Source organism: Cetorhinus maximus, chromosome 5 (assembly GCF_964194155.1).
Source record: "Cetorhinus maximus chromosome 5, sCetMax3.hap1.1, whole genome shotgun sequence".
Classification (NCBI taxonomy): Eukaryota; Metazoa; Chordata; class Chondrichthyes; order Lamniformes; family Cetorhinidae; genus Cetorhinus; species Cetorhinus maximus.
Window position 1 is genome coordinate 165,340,188 of NC_135883.1, and position 26,704 is coordinate 165,366,891.

The 26,704-nt window shown below is 41.4% G+C and overlaps 1 protein-coding gene across 7 annotated transcripts in view; it reads right to left on the bottom strand.

The window, feature by feature from the left end:
• Positions 1-26,704, bottom strand: part of disp1 (dispatched homolog 1 (Drosophila)) — a 457,303-nt gene that overhangs the window by 425,024 nt on the left and 5,575 nt on the right. For 5 of the 7 annotated variants that reach the window (XM_078542762.1, XM_078542759.1, XM_078542757.1 and 2 more), the window contains exon 2: positions 23,856-23,943. The gene's annotated coding sequence lies outside the window, so the exon portion shown is untranslated. The remainder of the gene's footprint in view (positions 1-23,855; positions 23,944-26,704) is intronic. The other 2 variants (XM_078542763.1, XM_078542760.1) reach the window with 1 other exon arrangement.

Consider the following 26,704-nt stretch of genomic DNA (forward strand, 5'->3'; position numbering starts at 1 on the left):
AGCAGCAGGACAAGATGACAAACATGGGAAGAAGGGTCATACGGACTCGAAGCGTTAACTCAGTTTTTCTCTCCACAGATGCTGTCAGACCTGCTGAGTTTTTCCAGCATTTTCTGTTCTTATTTCAGATTTCCAACATCCCTAATATTTTGATTTTATGTTTACAAACATGGGAGTCATCCCCCTATTCACACAACCAACCGTGTGGTGTACCAGGAATGGTCCCAGTCCCAAAACCGAACAGGTCCATCGTATTTGCGTCGACTTGACACAGCTCAATAGAGCCGTAGCCAGAGAAGAACATCCCATGTCCTCAGTGGACAAAAGCCTGATTAAACTCTGAGCACGGTATTTTCAAAGCTGGACGCCAACAACGGCTTTTGACAACTTCCCCTTGACGAAGAGTCAAAGCTGCTGACCACACTCATGACCCCCCTTTGGCAGATTCTGCTTTAACTGCCTGCCATTTGGAATCACTTTACGTTAGAAATATTTCAACGTATGATGTCAGCCATGTTGCAGGGCTTATAGGGGGTCTTTTTGCCACATGGGCGATGTATTGGCTCACAGTACAACAGTGAAGGAACGTGACAAGAAACTCACAGCAGTCTTAGAACACCTGCAGGAAGCAGGGCTGACGCTGAATGAGAAATGAGAGTTCTCCAATACATCAATACAGTTCTTGGGCTACATCATCAGCAATGAAGGCATCATGGCGGGCTCACAGTAAACCAAAGCTATTACCAAGTTCCCAACCGCATCCTCAATTCCAGACCGCCAGCGTTTCTGGGGGATGGTGAACCAGCTGACAAAATTTTAACCAAAGATAAAAGCAAAATACTGCAGATGCTGGAAATCTGAAACAAGAAAACAGAAAAAGATGGAAAAACTCAGCAGGTCTAACAGCATCTGTGGAGAGGAAGGTAGAGTTAATGTTTCGAGTCCGTATGACTTCTTCAGAAATTTTAACCAAATTTGGCATAGGTCACAGAACCTTTGAGGCATCTGCTTAAGACAGACCAGGTATGGCACTGGGACTCCCATCAAGAGCAAGCATTCACTTATATCAAGGCGGTGCTGCTCTCCATTGACATTCTGACACTCTATGATCCATCCCTGCCGACCAGCATAGCAGTGGATGCTTCATCCACAGGCCTTGGAGCGGTCCTATTCCAGGGACAACTGAATGGAAGTTGATAGCCAGTTTACTACACTTCCAGAGGGCCTATGGGCACAGAGATGAGATACGCTTTCATAGAAAAGGAAGCCCTCGCAGTCACATGGGCATACAAGAAGTTTTCAGACTATATCATCGGCCTCAAGTACACAATAGAAATAGAACATAAACCACTAGTTTCATTACTGGTTGAGAAAGAGCTAGCAAAGATGCCTCCCAGAATCTAGAGGTTCCGCTTATGAGACAGTATACATTCCAGGTAAAAACCAAACAACAGCAGACACACTTTCCAGGGCCACAGCAGGCCTTCCGACAAAACAGGGTGTCAATCTGATCATAGACCTGGAAGTGTACTCCCAACTAACACAGATCACTTGCCAGCAATCACAAAAACTCCAATAGATTCACCAGGAACAAATGCATGATGAGAATTGCGCCCAAATCCACTACTACTGCCAACAAGGGTGACCAAGCAATGGTACCATGAAAGCTTGGTTCAAACAACAAAAAACATTTAATGGTCATAGACGATCTCCTGGTCTACAATGAGCAACTGGTCATCCCAGATTTCCTTCGGCCAGAAATACTTGGAAAAAAAAATACACCAGGGCCACCTGGGCATCACCAAGTGCAGGATACCGGCCCAATCCTCTATCTGATGGCCAGGCATTTCAAGGGCTTTTGAGGGCAGCATGGCAAACTGTCAAGTGTGCGCACAGCACAAGCAGGACCATCCCCATACAGTTAGCTACCAGGCCATGAGAGAGGCTGGGCTCGGCATATTTGTCTTCAACAGCAAATTGTTCCTTATAGTGATGGATTACTTTCCCAAATGAATTGAGGTGAAAAAACTATATACAACTACTACAGAGGCACCGAGAGGCGTTCACAAGTCATGGCACCCCGATCGAGATAGTGTCCAATAACAACCCACAATTTCAAATGAGTACTTCATGCGCTTTGCCACCATATCCAGCTTCCACCACTGCACCAGCTCTGAGATACTCACAGTCAAATTAGGAAGGTTGAAAGAGGGGTCTGCACTCAAAGCCCCACTAAAAAAGAATGAGGACTTTCACACGGCACTGTTAACTTACAGGTCCACCACATTACAATGTGGTCTGACCCCATTCAAACTCCTGATGAGCAGGAAACTCCTCACACAACTTCCAATCCTGCCAAAAAGAACTAATATCAGGGTTGGTAACCATAGATTATCAGGACATCCAAGCAAGAGGGCAGTCCTACAGGCAGAAGCAGGCTTCCGCCTGCAATAAAAGGTACTGTGCCCGACACTTGCCACAACTACAAAAGGATGACAAGGTCTGGATTAAAGACCTTGAGAAAGAGGGTACTAGCAGGAAGGACGACGATCAACCTCAGTCCTGTCTGGTTGGCACACCAGAGGGTACAGTCAGTAGAAACAGGAGGATTCTCCTCCTCATCCAGAGACTGCTCTTTCCCCCAGTACAGTGGAGAGACATCCAGGAAGACTCCCAGATCCCAGAATAACCTCCAAATCAACAGGGTTTAGCTGCAATGACAGAGCCTACCACTCCTTTGACAGTGGTGCAAATGAGGTATGGAAAAGTTAGAAGACCTCCAGACCTGAATCTATGAACTCAGAGATTGGTGGGGGGGGGGAGGGAAATGGGGTAGTAATAACACTAAATACATGGGGTAAACTAGAATAACTTGAAATACATTGAATAAAGACTTGTTGGCGGTTGGGGGGGAAAGAGTTGTAGTATAAGGGTCTGGCATATATAGGGTTAATGTGGTACTGAGTACAGTACTGCCCACACAGTGATATAAGAGAACACATGACTCATATCTAGGGGTCAGTCTAGTGTTGGACAGAGCTGTGTGCACAAGCAAGCATGGAGACAGCTCCTAGCTTTAACCCTTTATACTCTTTTGAGTAACCAAATAAACAATTAAAAGGGGACAAATTAACAAATTAACAGGGCAGCCCCTTAAGGGTAAACTGCAAAAGGCAAAACCCCCTTTACTGTATATACATACATAGTTCTTGCAGTTAATAAATACTTGGTTAACCTACTTAAGACTATGAAGACTTCATTAAGACCTATCGAATGGTACCCAATACCCTACAACAGAATATATGAAGGTGAACTCCAAGATCATATTACATAAACTGTACCCCAAACGAGCTCAACAACTTTCACTCCCCACATCATCCATCCATCCATCCATCCAAGAGGGAAGCACAACAGTCCTCTTTCCTAGGTCTGGCCAAGAGCTAATTTATGAACCTCTAAATCCACAGTATTTCCAGCACAAGAAATCTGAAAATATTTAAGCACTTCTCTCATGAGCACCACTATGCTATAAAAATGTACAAGTACTTCATAAAATACTTACATGGATGTAAATGCAGAAAAGACAATAGAAAAATCTCAAAGACTCTGCTTGGAAGGACAGCGGTGGCTAAAAATTGCACTCTAAATGCAGCTGGAGGGATAGGTACAAGAGAATGAACTTTAATGGGCTGAAAAGCCATTGCCTGACTTTGTCATAAAACGAAAATCATGAAATGTTGAGAATTTAAAATGAAAATGAGCACTGGTTATTCTGGGATCTGGGTGTCTTCCTGGATGTCTCTCCAGTGTCCTGGAAAATAGTGGAAATGCACAACAGCTTGATCAGCATCTGAAATATGAAGACCAGTTAACATTTCCAGAGGGACCTTTCATCAGAGCTGACTACATATAACCAAGGTATTGGTGATTCTGACCCAGGATCAAATATTTAAAAAGACACACATGCCTTTCCCCATTGTTAGGGATTTACACTATGGATGTCCTTTGATTAGCAACACTGCTCAGATTGGATCAATTCCTTCTTGGCAGCTACGACAGCTCACTCTGTACACCATACATCAAACTGTACTGCACAGCCAGGATTTCCCACAGCAAATGGATGCAGAATTTCTTTATGCCTTGTTTCTCCATCCTATTCTGGCTATTTTTGTTCCATATGATAAAGAAAATAGTGGATCTAAACAAATTGTTCATTATGAGAAAAAGAATTCAATACTAGAAGTCACTTTAAAAATTAGAAAGTAGGGAAGTCAATTAGAATTTTCCTACCTAAATAATAAAGGGTTGGAGAACCTGGAAAAGTCAGACCTGGCCAGTGGGTTCGAGACACAATCAAATACATTTCTCAGGAAAAGAGATTGATGAGCAGATGGAGTTGATCTGTCAAAATGGATAGATGCATTGGGCATTCCCAAAAATTCTTATCTTATAAAACGGTAAAGAAAATGCTCCATAAGGAAAACAAAAACCTAGGTCACACCCTCTGAGATAGAGTGCATGGTACGGACTTAGCATGCAACTTCTGACTGAAAGTCTATACCTCTTTAAGGATACTCGCTCTTTAAAAAAAAAGATTCAGCAAACACTTAGAAAATGCAATATAGAAATTTTGGCAGGCTGATCATCACAGCAAAATTTAAAAGCAGCAAACCAGTCAGAATACCAGAGTTATAATTACAATGCAGGATTGACGTCATCACCAAATCAATTATTGGCAAATTTATCAAGAGTCCCATTTCTTCAATACCTAGCATTGTAGGAAATGCACCTTAATTCTGATGGTTTTCAGCTTTTGAAGAACAATGACATACTAGTCAAAGAACAACAGTCCATTCTTTTCACAGAAAGAAATAATATTTTTAAAAATAAGACATTGTCATTTTCTTCTCTCTGAAAAATGTTGACCCCTTGTTAAGGTTATGTCAAACAAACAAGTCTGTTGCTGATTGACGTGACCATTTCTCATTAAAGGAGTCTCAATGGAAAAGGTAAGCATCGTAGCTTTACGGGTAAGGTGGGGCAACAACAAAAAAATGTGAAGCTCAAATCTAAACTTTCTCAACAGTTAGTATAATAATTCCAGTGGGCTGGAAGGAATGGTGGCACATTACAGAAAAAGCCAAAACAAAAACAAAATTACCTGGAAAAACTCAGCAGGTCTGGCAGCATCGGCGGAGAAGAAGAGTTGACGTTTCGAGTCCTCATAGAAAAAGCCAGTTGGTTTTTATTGAATATGTGTGCTCAGATGCAAGGGATGATGCAGACATGAGATAAAAAAAATGCTCTGATTTTCATAAGCAGTCCACAGAACCATAGAAAGGTTACAGCACAGAAGGAGGCCATTCGGCCCATCTTGTCCATGCCAGCCCGAGGACATCCAGGTGCCCTTTCTAATCTGACCTTCCTGCACCCGGCCCATAGCCCTGCAGCTTACAGCACTTAACGTGCAGATCCAGGTACTTTTTAAAAGAGTTTAAAGTTTCTGCCTTTACCACCAACTTGGGCAGCGAATTCCAGACACACACTACCCTCTGCGTAAAAAAGTTCTTCCTCATGTCCCCCCTACACCTTCTGCCACTTATCTTGAATCTATGTCCCCTGGTTCTAGAATTCTCCAGCAAGGGAAACAATTTTATCCTGTCCATTCTACCTATTCCCCTCATAATTTTGTACACCTCAATCAAGTCACCTCTCAGCCTTCTTTGTTCTAAGGAAAATAACCCCAAACTATCCAATCTCTCCTCATAGCTACACTTTTCTAACCCTGGCAACATTCTTCTGAACCTCCTCTGCACTCTCTCCAGAGCTATTACGTCCTTCCTGTAATGTGGTGACCAGAACTGCACACAATACTCCAGTTGTGGCCTCACCAGTGTTTTATACAATTCCAACATTATATCCTTACTTGATTATATTCTATACCTCTGCCAATGAAGGAGAGCATTCCATATGCCTTCTTTACAACCTTGTCTACTTGAACTGCTGCCTGTGTACTTGTACACCAAGATCTCTCACTTCATCTACCCCACTTAGTATATTCCCATTTATTGTGTAATCCCTGCAACTGTTTGGCCTCCCTAAAGAGAATAAATATTGTATTTCCAAAAGTTTGAGTGTGCCAAAATTTTAATGTATCTGTAATGTATATAACAGCATACATTTGAATCCAATAGATACAATTTTGCAAAGAACGGTCCTTCTACAATCAGAATGTTTACACCATGATTTCAATGAACTGTACATGAACAGCCAAATTGCGTGAGATGGGGAAAGACAGAGAAGGCGCTGGATGATAGAGTGGATTAGATGCTGACCTTTCACTGCAAGAATCTGGATTCAAATCCAACCCCAGCTGGTAGAAAGAAATTGCCTGCTTTCTGACGTTAAGGCACCTATGTTAAATAAGTTTAGGTGTACTCAATCCACTCAGATAGGCCTAACAATGGTCAGCATAAGTGCAAAAGTACCACATTGATCAATCAGGAAAGGGGTACTCTTATGAAGTTGGGATTGAAATACACTGGCAGGCGGTGTTATTCAATAAAAATAGATTGTATTCAAAAAACACCTTTAACATATCTCAAAGCACTTCATAGGAGCACAACTAGACAAAAACTGACACCAAGCCATCGAAGGAGACATTAGCACATGATCAAAATTTTGATCAAAGAGATAGATTTTAAGAGTATGTTAAAGAAGGCAGCGGAAGAGATTCAGGTAGGAAATTCTACAGCTTAGGGCTTAGACAGCTAAAGGTGCAGCCGTCAATGGCGGGTGGAGCTTTGGTGTGGAATGCACAAGAGGTTGTGCTGCTAAGTTGTTCTGTGATACGAATCACAAGGGGAGGGGGAGTTTAACCTTGACATTTCATTCCAGGAGAGGGTCATACCTCCGAGGATTGGGTCGTCTGATTTAGTCCATGGTCAGGGACAGGAGGGTATCACTGCAAGGAAGGCAGATATGGGGATCGAGAAAGTGGAAGCGGAGGAGCCTCATCCCTTGCAGTTGTCCAACAGGTTTGATGTCCTTGCAGCTTGTAAGGATGAAAGCAGGGGCTGCATAGTGGATGAATGAACTGACCATGGCATGGTACACGAAGCCATTCAAATGGAGGAGTTAACAGAAATGTAGTGGAAGTAGGGGACAGTACGGTCAGGGGGATTGACATTGTTATTTGCAGCCGAGAGCAAGACTCCAAAAGGCTGTGTTGCCTGCCCTGTGCCAGGGTTTGGACGTCTGCTCAAGGCTGGAGAGGAACTTCCAGTGGGAAGGGAAGGATCCAGTTGACATGGTCCATTTAGGTACCAATGACACAGGTATTGCTGAGGGAGTATGAGCAACTCGGGGATAAATTAAAAAGCAGAACCGCAGAGGTAACAATATCTGGATTATTACCTGAGCCATGAGCAAATTGACATAGGCTAAATAAGATTAAAGAGTTGAATGTGTGGCTCAAAAGATCGTTATGGGAGAACAGTAATACCTGTAAATCAGGGGGTGGAAGGGAGATGGGAACTTGGTGAACTTACAATTACTAGTAATTCAGTATGTAGAAGGTCCTACAAGAGAGGGACCGGTCCTGGACTTAATTTTAGGGAATGAAGCCGGGCAAGTGGTAGAGATATCAGTGGGGGAGCAGTTTGCAGATAGTGATCAGAACTCTGTTAGATTCAAGGTTGTTATGGAAAAGGACAAGGGTGGGCCAGAAATCAGAGTTCTAAATTGGGGGAAGGCCAATTTTAATAAGATCAGATATGATTTGGCCAGGTTGGACTGGGAGCAGCTACTTTTAAGTAAATATGCGTTAGAGCAGTGGGACTCATTCAAGAAGGAAATAGGGCGAGTACAAAGCCAACATATTTCAGTAAAAATAAAGGGTGGGCCCAACAAATCCAGGGAACCCTGGATGTCGAAGGAAATACAGGATTGGATAAAGAGAAAAAGGGAGGCTTATAGCAGATACTGAGGGCTCAAAACAGCAGAAGCCCAAGAAGAGTATAGAATGTGTAGGGGGAAACTTAAAAAGGAAATTAGGAGGGCAAAAAGGGGATTGGAAAAAACAATGGCAGATAAAATAAAGGAAACTCCAAAGTTATTTTACAAGTACATTAAGAGTAAGAGGATAACTAGGGAAAGAGTAGGGCCCATTAAGGACCATCGTGGTAATTTGTGTGGAGCCGGAAGAAGTAGATAGGGTTCTAAATGAATACTTTGTGTCGGTGTTCACAAGTGAGAGGGACGACGTGGATATGGAAATCAGGCAGAAGGACTGTGATATAATTAAAGAAATTAGCATAGAAAGGGAGGGGGTTCTAAGTGGTCTGGCAGGCTTAAAAGTAGATAAATCTCCAGGCTCGGATGAAATGTATCCCAGGCTGTTGAGTGAGGCAAGGGAGGAGATAGCAGAGGCGCTGGCAATAATTTTCAATACCTCGCTGGCCACAGGAGAGGTGCCAGAGGACTGAAGGACAGTCAATGTGGTACCGTTATTCAAGAAGGGAGGAAGGGATAAACCAAGGAACTACGGGCCAGTCAGTCAGTCTAACCTCAGTGGTGGGAAAACTATTGGAAGCAATTGAGGGACAGAATTAATCTACACTTGGAGAGGCAGGGATTAATCAAGGACAGTCAGCGTGTTTTTGTTAAGGGGAGGTCATGTCTGACCAATTTGATTGAATTTTTCAAAGAGGTGATCAGGTGTGTAGATGAGGGCAATGCATTTGACATAGTCTATTTGGACTTCAGCAAGGCTTTTGATAAGATCCCACATGGGAGACTGATGATGAAGGCCCATGGGATCCAAGGCAATTTGGCAAATTGGATCCAGAATTTTCCGAGTGGCAGGAAGCAGAGGGTGATGGTCGAGGGGTGTTTTTGTGACTGGATGCTTGTGTCCAGTGGGGTTCCACAGGGATCGGTGTTGGGTCCCTTGCTGTTTGTGGTGTATATAAACGATTTAGACTTGAATGTAGGATGGTTGATCAGTAAATTCACTGATGATACAAAAATTGGTGGGTGGTAAATAGTGAGGTGGACAGCCTTACAGGATTACAGGAGGACACAGATGGGCTGGTCAGATGGGCTGATCAGCGGCAGATGGAATTTAATCTGGACAAGTGTGAAGTGATGCCCTTCGGCAGGGCAATACACAGGAAAACACGATGAATGGGAGGACCCTGGGAAGCACCGAGGATCAGAGAGACCTCAGTGTGCATGTCCACCAGTCCCTTAAGGTAATGGGACAGGTAGATAAGGTGGTTAAGAAGGCATATGGGATACTTGCCTTTATTAGCTGAGGCATAGAATATAAGAGCAGGGATTTTATGCTGGAACTGTATAAAATGCTGGTTAGGCCACAGCTGGAGTACTGCATGCAGTTCTGGAATCCGCATTATAGGAAGGATGTGATTGCACTAGAGAGAGTGCAGAGGAGATTTACCAGGATGTTGCCTGGACTGGAGAGTTTTAGTTATGAGGAGAGATTGGATAGACTGGGGTTATTTTCCCTGGAGCAGAGGAGATTGAGGGGGGACATGACTGAGGTGTATAAAATTATGAGGGGCATAGATTGGGTAGACAGGAAGGAACTTTTCCCCTTGGTGGAGGGATCAATAACCAGGGGGCATAGATTTAAGGTAAGGGGCAGGAGGTTTAGAGGGGATGTGAGGAACAATTTTTTTCACCCAGAGGGTGGTGGGAATCTGGAACTCACTGCCTGAAAGGGAGGTAGAAACAGAAACTCACATAACATTCCAGAAGTATTTGGATGTGCATTTGCGATGCCATGGCATACAAGGCCTAGTGCTGGAAAATGGGATTAGAATAGTTAGGTACTTGTTTGATCGGTGCATGCTCAATGGGCCAAATGGCCTTTTTTGTGCTGTAGACCTCTATGACTCTAAATGGGTTTTGATTCTTGAGGCACTGGCACCAGGGCTGGGGAAAGTGGGCACTGTAAGGTTGGGACGGTCTTCATCGGAATCATGCTGGGACCAGTGCACTGGCATAACTAGCATGGTAGAGAGAGGGCTTTTAACTAAATAGTGGGGATGAGGGATCGTATGAGGGAAGATCTAGCAAATTAAAGGGAGAGGACTAGGCAAGACAGTAAGATCGCAATAAAGGGTAATGATAATCAGAATATGGCAGGAAGGGTCAGGGCGTACAAATAAGAGAGAGTCAGCAGATAAGGCTAGAGTTTGCAAAAATAGTAAAAAGACAGAACTAAAGGCTCTGTCTCTGAATGCCCGTAGCATTCATAACAAAACAGATGACTTATCAGCTCAAATAGAAGTAAGTATGTATGATATGATAGTGAATACAGAGGTGTGGCTGCAAGATGACAAAGGCTAGGACCTGAATATTCAACAGTATATGACATTTCAGAAGGACAGGAAGCGCTCTGTTAATTAAGGATGACATTAGTAGAGAGAGGTATCTTAGTTCTAAAGATCAAAATGTAGAATCAGTTTGGCTAAGACATAGCAAAGGTAAGAAGTCACTTCTGGGAGTAGTTTATAAGGCCCTGAACAATAAATACAATGTAGGCGGGGTATACAGGAAGAAATAATAGGGGTGGTGGGGATGGGGGCTTGTGAGAAAGGTCTGGCAATAACCATGGGTAATTTTAATCTACACGTGGGTTGGACAAATCAGATAGGCAGGGGTAGCCCAAAAGATGAATTCACAGAGTGTTTTCAGGGCAGTTTCTTAGAGCAGCAACTGTTAAGAGCCAACTAGAGAGCAGGCTATTCTAGATCTGGTAATGTGCAATGAGACAGGATTACTTAATGACCTCACAGTAAAGATGTTCCACGGTAGCAAAGATCATAATATGATTGAATTTCACATACAGTTTGAGGGAAAGAGGAGTGGGGCTAAGGCTGGTGTTTTAGACTTAAGGAAAATTATGAAGGCAGGAAGACAGAGCTGGCTAAAGTGAACTGGGAAATTAGGGGCAGGCATTTAAGGAAATATTTCATAACATTCAGCAAAGATACATTCTCTAGGAGAAGAAAACATCATCCGTGGCTAACGAAGGAAGTTAAAGATAGTATCAAATTGAAAGAAAAAGTGTACAATTTCCGCAAAGATTAGTGGCAGATCAGAAGATTGGATAGAGTATATTTTTTAAAAGCAAAAATGGCTTAAAAAAAAATGAGGTGGAAGAAATTCGAGCATGAGAGATAGCTAGCTAGAAATTTCAAAACAGAAAGTAAGAACTTCTACAGGTATTTAAAAGAGAGAAGAGTAACCAAAAAAGAGCATTGTTCCTCTAGAGAGACACAGATCAGGGAATTAATAATGGAAAATAAGGAAATGGCAGATAAATTGAACAGATATTTTTCACCTGCCTTCACCATGGAAGATATAAATCCCAGAAATAATTATAAATCAAGTAGTAAAAGGGAGGGAGGAACTTAAAATAATTACAATTGCCAGGGAAATGGTACTGAGAAAACTATTAGAACAAAAGGCTCAGAAGTCCCCAGGTCCTGATGGACTTTATCCTAAGGTCTTAAAAGAAGCAGCTGCTGAGATAGCAGATGCATTGATTTTAATTTTTCAAAACTCCCAAGATTCTGGAAAAAATATCAGATTGATATTCAAGGAGGGAGGGAGACAGAAAGCAGGAAACAACAGGCCAGTTAGGTAACACATGTCATAGGGAAAATGCTGGAATCTATTATAAAAGGAGGCTGTAGCAGGGCACTTAGAAAATCTCAATGCAATCAAGCAGCGTCATCATGGTTTTGTGAAAGGGAAAGTGTGTTTGACTAATTTATTAGAGTTCTTTGAGGAAGTAACAAGGAACATGGGTAAAGGGAAACTGTATATACTTGGATTTCCAGAAGGCATTTGGTAAGGTGCCACATCAAAGATGTGACACACAGAATGACCTCATGGTGTAGGGGGTAACAGATTAGCATAGATAGAGGATTGGTTAGCTAACAGGAAATGGAGAGAATGCATTAATGGGTCATTTTCAGATTGGCAAGATCTAACAAGTAGAGTGCCACAGGGCTCAGTGCTGGGACCTCAACTATTTATAATCTATATCAATGACTTGGATGAAGGGACCCAATGTATGGTTGCTAAATTTGCTTATGACACAAAGATAGGTAGGAGAGTAAGCTGTGAAAAGGACATAAGGAGTCTGCAAAGGGATTTAGTTAGGTTAGGTGAGTGGTCAACAACTTGGCAAATGGAGTATAATGTGGGAAATGTGAACTTGTCCACCTTGGCAGGAAGAATAGAAAAGCAGTATACTATTTAAATGGCGAGATTGCAGGACTCTTGAGGTAGAGGAATCAGGAAAAGTTAGTAAGCAGGTACAGCAAGTGATTAGGAAGGCAAATGGAATGCTGTCGCTTATTGCAAGAGAAATGAAATATAAGAGTAGGCAAGTTCTGCTACAATTGTACAAGGCATCTGGTCTATAGTTTTGGTCTACTTATTTAAGAACGAACATAATTGCATTAGAAGCAGTTGGGAGAAGATTCACTTGACTGATTCCTGGGGTGAATGGTTTATCTTATGAGGAAAGGTTAGACCTGTAGACATTGGAGCTTAGAAGAATGAGAGGTGATCTTATTGAACCACAAGGTCTTGAAGGGACTTGACAGGGTGGATGCTGGGAGGATATTTCCCCTTATGGGAGAGACTAGAGCTAGGGGTCATAGTTTATAAATAAGGGGTCTGCCATTTAAGTTGGAGATGAAGAAAATGGTTTTCTGAGAGTTGTGAGCCTGTGAAATTCTCTTTCCCAGAGTATTGGAGACAGGATCATTGATATTTTGAAGGCAGAGTTAAATTGACTCCTTGTTAGTCAAGAATCTAAGGGTACAGGGGGCAGGCAGGAAAGTGGAGTTGAGGCCACAGTCAGATCAGGCATGATCTTATCAAATGACAGAGCAGACTTGAGGGGGCGAATGGCATATTCCAGCTCCTAATTGGTACATTTGTATGACAGAGTGAGCTTGCAGGTGGAAAGAGACCTGACCTCAACTTGGTGCTCACTTGGGAAGAAAATTGCTACTGATCTTTTCCTAAAAAGATCATAGTATACAAACTATATATAGTATATATGAACATTTCCTGCGACATTTAAATCTTTTTTAAAATTAAGTTGAGTATTCATTTTTATTGCAGAATGCTACCACCGTCCAAGTTTTTGTTTGTCATAAATTAAGACAGACAATTGAATCTGGTTGACTTTCCCAGATTAAATGTTTATTCGGGTAGTGGAACCACACAAAGCATGTATAATAGGATTGCCATGTACTTGCTACATGTGAAACAAACTTCAGTAGGAGCTGCAACTGTGATATGCTTACTGTACCTGAAACTGTTATTCAAACACTGAGTGACAGCATGTAATACAAAATGTACTATACAACTGGCACGGCTTGTTTACCCTTTCTTCATACTTTTTCTGGAAGATTCCCCCAAACCATACTATCCTTAACTTACCAGGTAGGCGAGTGAGTTAGAAAAAGGCAACTTTCTACTGGACCCCTGTTACCTTCACTCTTCAATCAGGTACATTACTTTTTTTTAATAATAGCAAGTCTCTGGCCCATCCCCTGATTTTTGACCCACTTATTTTCCCCCACCTTCACTTATTTTTGTCCCATTATCGATTCATTTATCAATTTTTCCAACTTAAATTCCAAGTATTATTTTTATGTCAAAAATTCCACCAATCCCAAATTTCTATCCCCAACAGCTAAAGAAAAAAATTCACAGTATCACAAAATCACAGAATCATTACAAGGGTGCAAGAAAAGTAGCAAGAATAAAGAGGGATACTGCATACTACAGGAAAAAACGTGCCAACACTGCTCAAAACTGTTTTCTCAGCAATACCGTGGTTTTTTTAGATTTCCACTTTAAATACTGAATCGACACTGGAGACACACACAGACTGCCCAATTTACGGCGGACCTGAGTATTAATTATATAGGTGGAAGCCCTTGATCTTATTTGAAAGATAAATCATTAGCTGAAGAAAAAAATACAACCTTAAAAATCACTTTGCAAGATCATTGTGATTTTTGGTATGTACCGGACAAGGGTGGGTGGCAAAGATTTGACTCAAAGAAATCCCTAAATCTTTCCCCAGCTGCATTTAGATTTCTTGAGCCTATCATTTCTTTTAATTACTATTACCTATCGTTTTTGTTTTCCTCTTCTCCTCCCACTCACCAACAAAAACAGGAAAAGAAAAAAATTAAAAGTAGCATTAGGACAGCAACATGGTAAACAGATAGAATCCAGGTTAGGGAGGGGAAACAACAACTTGCATTTAGAAAGCAACATTAATATGGTACAACACTCCAAGATGCTTCACCGGAGCGTTATCAGACAACATATTATCCAGAGCCACAGGAGGAAATATTAGGGCAGGTGGCCAAAAGCTTGGTCAAAGGTGCAAGTTTTGAGGAGTGTCTTAAAAGGGGAAAGGGGCAGAGATTTAGGGAGAGAATTCCAGAGCTTAGTGCCAAAGCAACATAACGCATGTCTGCCAATGGTGGAGAGATAAAAATCAGGGATGCTTAAGTGGGCTGAATTGGAGCGGCATAGCACTTGGAGCATTGTAGGATTAAAGGACGTGAAGAGCTCGGGAGGATGAGGCTATGGAAGGAAACCTACTTGATCATCATACAGGAGTCCAAACAAACAAGCAAGCAGGACTAGAAGTTGGGAACTCCTGCTCAGAAGATAACTTCCTACACTGCTATTTCCACTGATTGACAGTAGTTGTACTGCAAAGCTGTGTAGTAATCATAATGACAACCTAATTTCCTTGCAAATCATTCAGTTGCACTGTCAGCAGCACTGAGACAGTGCTATTTCTCTATGTTGAAGGCAAGGTATAAATGAAAGTTACTGATGCATATTCAACTTTATTTACCTCAGACATTTGTTGTACGGTTTTCCATTCAAAATTCCTTCTCCAGGTCATTGATCTTCCTCACTGAACCCTTCTATTCTTTTGCTAACAACTGATCAGTCTTTGAGGTTGCAGACCCTCAATGATCAGAAGCTCTGGTCATTTGGAGTGCAATAGCAAAAATATAACCTGGTCTCTGCCACATCCCTCAATAGCACAAAGAAGATAGTCATAACAGAAAAGGAGGTGGCTATTCAGGTCATTTAGACCAGACCAATTCTGTACAGCAATCCAGTCAGTTCCATTCACCTGCTCTATCCCCGCAGGCCTGCAAGTTTATTTTCCGATTTCCTTTGGGATCATTGATTGTTTCCACTTGCACATCCTCATAAGCACCGAAATCCAGATCATTACCACTTGCTGCTTAAAAACGTTCTCTCCCATCCCCCTACATCTCTTGCCCAAAGCCTTAATTCTGTGTCCCCTAGGCTTTGCTCCATCAGATAATGGGAACAGCTTTCTTTATTTACCTTATCTAAACCTACCAATCTTCTATACCTCTATTAAATCTCCACTCAATCTCCTTTGCTCAAAGGAGAACAACTTTACCTTCTCCGGCTCACCTGGTAGCTAAAATCTCTCATTCCTGGAACCATTCTAGTCAATCTTCTAAGGACTCTCACATCCTTCCAAAAGCATGGTGACCAGAACTGGATGCAATACTCTAGCTGTAGTCTAAACAGAGCTTTATGAAGTTTCAAAATAACTTTCCTGCTTCTGTAGTCAATACCTGTATTGATAAAGCCTAAGATCCCAGGTGCTTTGCTAAACCCTCTCTTTCTTTTACTCTCTCTCTCTCAATATCTCCTGCCACCTTCAAAAGATCAATGAACATGCACCCCTAGGTCCCTCTGTTCCTGACACACTTTAGAATTCTGTCATTATGTCTAGATTGCCTCTCCCCATCCCTTCTGCCAAAATGCATCACCTCACACTTCTCTGTATTAAATTCCATCTGCCATTTGTCTGCCTATTCTGCTAGCCTATGTCCTGTTGCTGTCAATTTGTATCATCCTCATGGTTTACACACCTCCAAGTTTAGTCTCACAGGCAGATTTTGAAATATCACTCTGTATTCCAAGCCAATTTTATTTCAAATCAAAAAAGTAGTGGTACTGACCCTTGCGGAACACCACCCTCCAATCTGAAAAAGAATCATTTACCACCACTCACTGTTTTTCTATTCTTAAGCCAATCTTTTCTTAAATCCAAGCTGACACTGATCCTCCTATTCCATTAGGCTCAATTTTATTAACCAGCCTTTTAAGCAGTACTTGGACAAAGGCTTTCTTAAAACCCATATTGACAACATCCACTGCATTACCTTCATCAATCTTTTCTGTTCATCAAAAAATTCAGTAAGATTAGTCGAACACAATCTGCCCTTTCCAAATCCATGGTGGCTCTCCTGACTGAACTCAAACCTCTCCAAGTGCCTGTTCATCTTTTTTTCACTGATCATAGTTTCTTAAACCTTTCTCCACCATTGATGACTAGCCTTTAGTTACTAGTTACATTATTTCTTGAACAAGTGTGTCACATTTTCTACTTTCTAATCCTCTGAACCTACCCCCATATAGAGGCAAGAGTGGAAGATTATAGCAAGCCCTTCTGCTACTCCGCCCCACTTCCTTTAGCAACCAGGGATGCAAATCATCTAGACCATGCATCTTATCCACTCTAAGCATAGCCGGCCTTTCCAGTATATCTCTATCAATTTTCACCCTATCCATTACCTCTACTGATATTTTGCCAGCATCTGCTTCCTTAGGCAGCACTAACAATACACTGTCATGAAATGCATCAATCTTTGTGACTCTGGGTGCTAAATTAGCAGTTTGTGGAGATTATAACATTTAAGGTACAGGATGTTCCAATGCTTGTTTCATTGGTTCCTGCCTAGGGTGAGAACCTCAGAGTATTTGGATAGGTCACCAGATCAGTTCATGGATCAGTGAACAGCTCTTCTTGACAGCCAGAAGTGTCACAGACATAGGGACAAGAATAGCTCCCATTAATTAAGTTAAAAGAAGGCAGCAACAAAATACCCTCCGAATTAAAGAAAGAGCTGCAGAGAGCAGACTTTAAGTAAAGAGGGCCATTGGCACAAAGGTACCCCTTTGGAGCAGTTTTGTTCTCTTTAGCATGGCCATAGATCTGAAAGTGTGCTTGTGAGTTAGTGTTGAGTGTACACGGGAATCCAGGGAGGAAAAATCTCCAAAGGCAAGATTGAAGCCCTGTGAATTGGACCACTGTTAAAGCCATCTGAATGGGTGCGACTTTGAGAATTCCAAGGAGGGATCTTCAAAAGTGAAGCTGGGAATCCCTCGAGAGAGAGTTTTCACAAGAGTGTTTGACTTGGTGTTTACTGACATCTGGGTGGGTTCTTGAGAAATCCATGGATTCTATCTTGGTTGCATCTGTCATTTACTCTGTAGTGTGGCGTGTCCGACCAGTTTGTCTGCTAATTCACATGTACTTCATTCTCTAACATTCAGGATCAGTAAAAGATACATATTGTGAACAGTTTTATGTTTCTGAACTTGTATGGTAAGGTTTGTTTTTGTTTGTTTAAAATCTGTGGAATCTTGTGGCTTTATTCCAAAAGCAAATGTCTTGAATCTCAACCTTTATCTACTTTAAACAAAGTATTATTGGTCCCTAATTAGATCTCCCCCACCACGTACCGGGTTCTGACCAAGGATCGTAACAATACTCTTAAGTATTCCAGCCTTACCCTGCACCTCTAAGCATATATCACCTTCTTTGTCACCAACAGGCCCAACCCTGCCTCTTATTACCCACTAACTATTTACATGCTGGTAGAGGAATTTTGGGTTCATTTTTATGTTAACTATTGTTCTATTTTCATATTTTCTCTTTGCCAGTCTTATTTCCCTCTTCACTTCCTCTCTCAACTTATTGTATTTGGCCTGGTTCAACTTACCTGACATATATCATACACCCTTTCTTTTTTGCTTCATCATATTCTCTACCTCCCTCAACATTGTAGGAACCCTGGGCTTTGGTTCCCTTACCTTTCCCACGGGTTACAATGTACCTGGCCTGTACCTGAAATATCCCCACCTTAAAGATAACCCATTGTTCCAATACAGACCTTCCTGTCAAACTTTGATTCCATTCTACCTTAGCTAGATTCCCTCTCATTCCATTGAAGTTTGCCCTCTTCCAAATAAGAAGTTCTACTTTAGATTGCCCCTTGTTTTTCTCCATTATTAATCAAAATCTTATGATAAAATGAGTACTCTAACCCAAGTGTTGTCTCACAAATACTTGGCCCACTTGGCCATTCTCATTCTCCAGCACCAGATCCAACAATGCCTCCTTCATGGTTGGACCAAGAACATACTGGTCCTGAACACATGTCAGAGGTTGGTCCCCCTCCCATCCTTTTAATCTATTATCCCAATCAATATTTGAGGAATTAAAGTCCCCAATATAACCACTCTACAGTACTTTCACATTGTGATTTTCCTGCAGATTTTCTCCTCTATTGCTCTGACTATTTGGAGAACCATAGAATATCCTCAGTGGTGTGATCATACCCTTTTTGCTTCTCAATTCCAATCAAATAGATTTTGTCTTTGCCCCCTCAAGGATATCCTCTATTTCCAACACTACAATATCTTCCTAATTAATACTACCACCACACCATTTTTTCCTATCTTTCCTGAGCACCTTGTATCCTTGAATATTAAGAGCCCAGTTTTCACCATTTTTAAGCCAGATTTCTGTTACTGCCACTACATCATATACCATCATGGCTATTTGTGATTGTAACTCAACCATATTCACCACACTCTTGTGCATTTACATACATACAATCTAAACTTGCCCTTGTACACCTCATAATCCTTATTAGTATGCTCCTGTTTGATATGGTACTACCTTCTCTAGCACTATCCAACATACTCAATCCTTTATGCTTCTTATTCCTCTTTTCTGTTTCTATGTGCTGGTGCCCAACCCCCTCCCAATGTAGCTTAAATTAAAGCCACACTAGTGAACCTTTCAGGGAAGACATGGTCCCAGTCTTGTCGAGGCGCATCCTATCCGTTTCAAATAGGTGCAAACGTCCCTTATAAATAGGAGGTTTCTGTTCTAGAACTGGTTCCAATGTCCCAAAAAACTGAAGCCCTCCCTCCTGCACCATGCCTCAAGCCACACATTGATCCTCCCTATCTTCCTATTTCTACTCTCAGTGTCACAAGTCAGTGAGGGCATCCAGTCATGACTACCTTTGACATTCTACTTTTTAAACCTCTCCCAGGCTCCTGAAAATCTGATTGACTCAATACCTTCCCTCTCAATGTCATTGGTAATGACATGTACCACAAGTTCAGGCTCACTCCCTTACCCCTGTTTAATATTCTGCACACTCTCCATGATGTCCTTTACCCTGGTACCAGGGAGGCAAGCATCATGATGACAGTTACAGAAACATCTATCTGTTCCCCTAAGTACGGAATCTTATACAATTTTTTAAAAATGTATTCATTCATGGAAAGGTTATACTGCTGGAGCATGAGCAGCTAGGGACTAAATTAAAAAGCAGGAGTATAATGTGGGGAAATGCAAGGTTGTCCAGTTTGGCAAGAAGAATAGAAAAGCAGAATGTTATTTAAATGGAGAGAGTTTGCAGAATGCTGCAGTACAGAGGGATCTGGGTGTCCTTGTACATGAATCACAGAAAGTTAGCATGCAGGTACAGCAAGAAAATAAGGCGGCAAATGGTATGTTGGCCTTTATTGCAAGAAGAATGGAGATTAAAAGTAGGGATGTCTTGCTACAACTGCATAGGGCATTGGAGAGACTACCCTCAAGTGGTGTGCATAGTTTTAGTCTCCTTGCTTAAGGCAGGATACATTTGCATTGGAAGTAGTTAAGGAGAAGGTTCACTAGACAGATTCCTGGGATTCAGGGCTTGTCTCAAAATGATTGAGCAGGTTGGGCCTATACTCTACTGAGTTTAGAGGAAGAGGTGATCTTATTGAAACATGTATGACCCTGAGGGGGCTTGACAGGGTAGGTGCTGAGAGAATGTTTCCTCTTGTGGGGGAATCTATAACTTCAGAGCATAGTTTAAAAATTAGAGGTCTCCCATTTAAGATGGAGAAGGGGAGAAATTTCTTTTCTCAGGGTTAGTCTTTGGAATTCTCTTCCCCAGCGAGCAGCAGATGCAGGGTCATTGAATATATTCAAGGCTGAGTTACGTAGATTTTTGATCAACAAGGGAGTTATGGATTATGGGGAACAGGACATTGCAGTAAAGCCACAATCAGATCAGTCATGATCTTATTGAACGGTGGAGCAGGCTCAATTGACCAAATGGCCTACTTTTGCTCTTATTTCTTATGATTTTATGAGAAGCTCTTCGGAGGAGAAATCAAAATCTCTCCATTGCTAAAGCTGTTTCCTCTATATGTCCCTTTACTTCCTCTTAACAATTCTTATTTCTCCAGAATGACCAATTCTGTCTGAAACTAAGCCACTTATATTTGGAGAAATATTTTCAGCACACGAACATATGAATTAGGAGCAGGAGTAGGCCACTTGGCCTCTCGAGCCTGCTCTGCCATTCAATAAGATCATGGCTGATCTGATTGTAACCTCAATTCCACATTCCTGTCAACCCCCCATAACCTTTCACAACCTTCCTTATCAAGAATCTTCCTACCTTAAAAATATTCAAGGAATCCGCTTCAACCACCTTTTGAGAAAGAGCTCCAAAGACTCACGACCTTCAAAAAATTTCTCCTCAGCTGTCTTAAATGGGCAACCCCTTATTTTTAAACAGTGACCCCCGAGTTCTAGATTCTCCTACAAGAGAAAACATCCTCTCCACATCCACCCTGTCAAGGCCCCTAAAGATCTTATGTTTCAATCAAGTCGCCTCTATCTCTTTGAAACTCCAGAGGATACAAGTCTTCCTCATAAGACAACCCACCCATTCCAGGTATCAATCCAGTAAACATTCTCTGAACTGCTTCCAATGCATTTACATCCTTCCTTAAGTAACAAGACCAATACTGTACACAGTACTCCAGATGTGGTCTCATCAATGCCGTGTATAGCTGAAGCATAATCTCCCTACTTTTGTATTCAATTCCCCTCTCAAAAAACAATAACATTCTATTAACTTTCCTATTATCTGCTTTACCTGCATACTAACCTTTCGCGATTCATGCACTAGGACACCCAGATCCCTCTGCATCTCAGAGCTCTGCAATATCTCACCATTTAGATAATATGCTTCTTTTTATCCTTCATACCAAAACGTACACTTTCACATTTTCCCTCATTATATGCTATTTGCCAGATGAGTAAGAGTGGGGCTTATAGAAGACCAAAAAGGGAACCTATGTGTAGAGGCAGAGGAGGTAGGTATATTTCTTAATGAATACTTTACATCTGTCTTCATAAAAGTGGGGGACCTTGCAGACATTGTAGTTAAAGAGAAAAGTATGAAGTATTAGATGTGATAAACATAGAGGAAGTATTAAGGTGATTAGCATCTTTGAAAGCGGATAAATCCCCAAGGTCGGATGAAATGTACCCCAGGCTGTTAAAAGACAGTGCGGACATTGCAGTGGGCCTGACCATCATTTTCCAATCCTCATTGGCTGTAGATGAGGTGCCGGAGGATTGGAGGTCTGCTAACGTTGTACCTTTGTTTCAAAAGGGAGTGAGGGATAGACTGAATAATTACAGGCCAGTCAGTCTGACCTCGTAATAGACAAATTATTAGAACCAATTCAGAGAGACAGAATAAACTGTCATTATGAAAGGCATAAATTAATCAAGGGCAGTCAGCATGGATTTGTTAAACAAAGTACATATCTGACTAATTTGATTGAATTTTTCGAGGAAGTAACAAGGGGGATTGATGAGGATAGTGCAGTTGATGTGTTTTACATAGATTCTAGCAAGGCTTTTGACTAGGTCCCACATGCCAGACTGGGTGAAAAAAATAAAAGCACATGGGATCCAGGGGAACGTTGTAAGCTGGATATAAAATTGTTTCAGTGGCAGGAATTAAGGGGTAATTGTTGATGGATGTTTTTGTGACTGAAAGACTGCTTCCAGTGGGGTTTGGCAGGGCTCAGTACTCATTCCCCCGCTTTTTGTGGTATATGTTAATGATTTGGACACAAATGTAGGGAGGTTATGCTGGCACTATACAAAACATTAGTTAGACTACAACTTGAGTGCTGTGTGCAGTTCTAGTCACCTCATTATAGAAAGGATGTAACTGCATTAGAGAGAGAGCACAGAGGAGATTTACGAGGATGTTGCCAGGACAGAAAATTGCAGCTATGAGGATAGATTGGATAGGCTGGAGTTGTTCTCCTTGGAACAGAAGAGGCTGAAGGGAGATTTGATTGAGATGTTGAAAATTGAGGGGCCCGGTTAGAGTAGATGGGAAGAGCTTATTTACATTAGCAGAGAGGTCAGTGACTAGGCAGCATAGATTTAAAGCGATTGGTAGAAAGATTAGAGGGGAGATAAGGAAAATATTTTCTACCCAGACGACTGTGGGAGTCTGGAACTCACTGCCTTAAAGGGTAGAAGAGGCAGAAACCCTCAACTCATTCAAAAAGCTGTCTGAATCTGCACCTCAAATGCACCTGAAGGGCTATGGACCAAATGCTGGGAAGTCGGATTGGGCTGGGTGGCTCATTTTTTGGCCGACGCAGACACAAGGGGCCAAGTGGCCTCTTTCTGTGCCGTAAACTTTCTATGATTCTATGTAATCCAGGTTGACACTTCACTAGAGTACCACATTGAAGAAGGTGCCATTTTTCCAATGTAAAGTTAAATCAAGGACTCAACTGTCTGCCCAGATGGACATAAAAGATTCCAAAGCAAAATATTCAAAAAACTGAGTTTTCTCAGTGTCCTGGTCATTGTTTATTCCTCAACCAACACCAGCAAAAAGATTAAACTGGTCACGTATCTCAGTGTGGTCCCTCAGCTTTTTTCTTCTTAGCATGCCTTGCGAGATCATTTCAATTAATAGTCAGCCACATTGTTGGGAACTGGAGTCACGTATAGGCCAGATGGAGAAAGGGGGCAAATTTCCTTCCCTGAAGGACATGAGTGAACCAGGTGAGTTTTTACAACAATGTAGTAAGTTTCATGGCCACAAAGTGACCAGTTTTTCATTCCAAATCTCACTTCTAAAAAAAAAAAATTACTCCTGCATGGGATATATGTGCATTGCTGGGAAGGCCATCCCTAATCAACTTTGAACTGAGTAGTTATTTCAGAGGGCAGATAAGAGTCAACTACATTGCTGTGGGTCTGGAGTCACATGTAGGCCAGGCAAGGATGGCAGATTTCCTTCCCTCAAGGTTTTTATGACAATCAATGGTAGTTACATGGTCACCATTACTGAGACTAGCTTTCAATTACAGGTTTATTAATTGAATTTGAATTCATCCAGCTGGCAAGGTGAGATTTGAACCCACGCCCCCAGAGCATTAGGCTGGGCGCCTCTAGATTACTAGTCTAGTGACATCATCACCCCAAGTGAAGTGCTCTATAATTGGGAAAAGCAAAACCAACAAGAAGGTTTATTCATTTTAAAGCTAATATTTTCAATCGAAGTTTTGGTCAACTCTCTCGTCATAGCTTGTCTCAGTTCGTTCTCCACACTCCTAGCATACCTCAGGACATTTTCCTGTATAAAGGCACTGCTGGTAAAGGTAAGCTGCTGTTGATTCCCCACACTCCTTTGCACTTGTTCAACCTTTTGATTTCATCAGCAATAATCAATTTCCCCAACTGATCTATTAGGTAGTACACATCACTGAGATTTCATAAACTTTATAGAAGTTAATGTATTATTTATTACCTTGTGTTATTTTCCTCCCAGTAGAGATGGATATGCACCAGGGACTGCAATTCTTTTGGCAATTCGCTTTCTATTCTTCTCCATCTATCTTAATAAGGAATAAAAAATTATACATTATAATTTTGATTATTCAAATGTCTTCAGTCTCTATTTAATACTCAATTCAACGTATGTGATGTACATCATACCAAGAAATCATCTGATTCTGTGGAAACACAATATTTCCCCACGTAAAATAACTTGGCACTTCATTTGTCACATATTTCCAAATGTTAACAATCAACCTTCTGACATATCCCAAGGTTTAGCTAAGTCAAACTTACTTGCTTACTGTTCCTTTAAAAAATTATATGCACATATCTCAATAGTTCAGCTAGTAAATGGTATATTTCAATATTTAGGGAACTGGTTTCCCTCATGCTATACATCTCATCTCCCTCCACTCAAGCTCATTATTGTCACTGTTCCATCCAACTCAAATTTCCTTTTCTCGTTTTCTCCTCTCATTCTTTATCGAATCCTCCTGGGGTATGATTTTACAAAAGGAGAAAAAAAAAGACTTGCATTTCTATAGCACTTTTCACAACTTTCCAAAGCACTTTACAACAGTGACTACGGTACTTAATTGACTGTAATGTAGGAAACGTAGGAGCTAATTTGCTCACAGCAAGCTCCCATAAACAGCAATGTGATAATAACCGGATAATGTGTTTGTGATGTTGACTGACATATAAAATATTTGCCAGGGCACTAAGGATAATTCCCCTGATACTCTTCAGAACAGTGCCATGGATATTTTACATCCATTCGGGAAAGCGAACAGGGTCTGTTTAACATCTCATCTTCATCAATACTTAACTGGAATGGCAGGCAAGACTTTGTGCTCAAGTCTCTGGGGTGGGACTTCATTGAATCATGATTCATGAATTGAACCAGACTTGATCCATAGTGCTACCAACTGCACTTGTAGCCCTTGGTACCTTAGCCAAGTAGTTACTCGTCACTGCATGGGTTTGGAAAGTTTTTTTGGAAAGATTATTCAACAGTTGAGCCTCATCCTTTCCTCACCAATATCCACATATCCATATTTTCTGACTGTGTTGTGGGGGGTGGGGGTTGAGGGAGGGAGCAGAGGTGCCTATAGCAAGCACATGGTATATACCAGCACAGAGTTAGATTATTCAGCATGACTGGTCCATGCCAATGTTTCTGCTCCACTCAAACCTTTTCCCATTTTTCCTCATCTAATTCTATTAGCATAACCTTGTGTTCACTTCTCCCTCAAACGCTTATCTAGCTTCCCCTTAAAAACATCTATACTACTGTGTTCTTGAGTTCTGCATTCTCATCATCCTCTGAGCAAAGAAGTTTCTTCTGAATTCTCCATTTGATTTTTTGTGATTATCTTATATTGATGGCTTCTATTTTTGCTCTTCCCCACAATCTCTGGGATTACTCTGTCAAAACTTTTCATAATTCTAAAGACATCTATTAGGTCAATCTTCAGTCTTCTCTGTTCAGCTGAGATCCAGCCTGTTTATCCTATTCTGATAGCAGAAATGCATGGCTATTATCTACCATCCTGGTAAAACTTCCTTACACCCTCTCCAGTGCTTCCACATCCTTTATATATTACGATGGCAGAACTGTACACAGCAATCCAATTGTTTTGAACCTTGGCCAAAGTACAAGTTTAGCATAACCTTTCAATTCTAGAAAGAAACTCTAATACTTGGCTTGTTTTTGTTAAATGGTGTTACTGATCTGCACTGCAGTTTTACTGATGTTTATTTGTACTCCCAGGTCCCTTTGCTCTTCTAGTTCATTTAGGTTCTATTTTCCAAGTAATATGTGGACCAGTTAAGAATGAGGTCCACTTTCCCAGCCATTGTCCAGGAATTCAGAAGTCAACAATAGCACCTCTACAACTGACCAGCTGCAAGCAGCTAATTCAACACAGACTAGGAATTAAACCTGAGACTTTAAAGTTTACATAGCTCAGTTTGATTAAACAACTAAGCAGCCAAGAAGCCACAATTCCACAGTTCTGCACTCTGCCAAGAGCTCGGATCACTTTGAAGGTGGGTAACAAAGTCTATGGAGCCCAACACTCACCCACATTTCTTCTTGTTTAATTGTTTTAATCTGCTGTCTGGGTGGTTTCTCAGTCTCTTTCTGACCCACCCCCAACTGATTTAAAAAGGTGAGGGGCAGTTAATACTTACAAGATTTTTTCTATGCATAGAATATTCTCAGGTCAGGAATTGCAGAGTTATAATAAAGCTCCCTCCTCTCTGCTCCAATACTGTGCCTTTCCCCTCCGCCCCCCCCCCACCAAGTTAAAACCTCCGCCACTTCACAGCAAAGCACCAGCATTTTCATTACCTGACCTATCAATCTGTTCAACTCCTTGAGAAGGCACTAACTTGCCCTCACATAGCGCCTTTAACATAAAAGCAATTCAGAGACAAGAATAACTGATCAGTGAAGGGAGAATGACTGTTACATCTTGTGGCTTCCAGAAGTCTGAAATAATCACACTTTTAGACACAAATACTGGAGCTTACATCGAGTATCTTTTTCAGACCTCCATGCACGTTTTTTCTCTTTATCCTTTGATGGAATGGGGGCATCATTAGCAAAAGCCTGTATTTGTTGCCCCTGAACTGAACATTTCAAATGGTAATCGTACCCTGACAATTTACACTTGCTTTCAGCCATACTTCACAAAAGCTACTCAGACTGTAATCTTCTGTCTGAATTTTTTTTAAAGTTTCTAACCTTCACTGTTAGGCAACCATTCTGTTACCATGTTCAACTTCACTAACTGGCTGTCAGGTGTTTAAGAC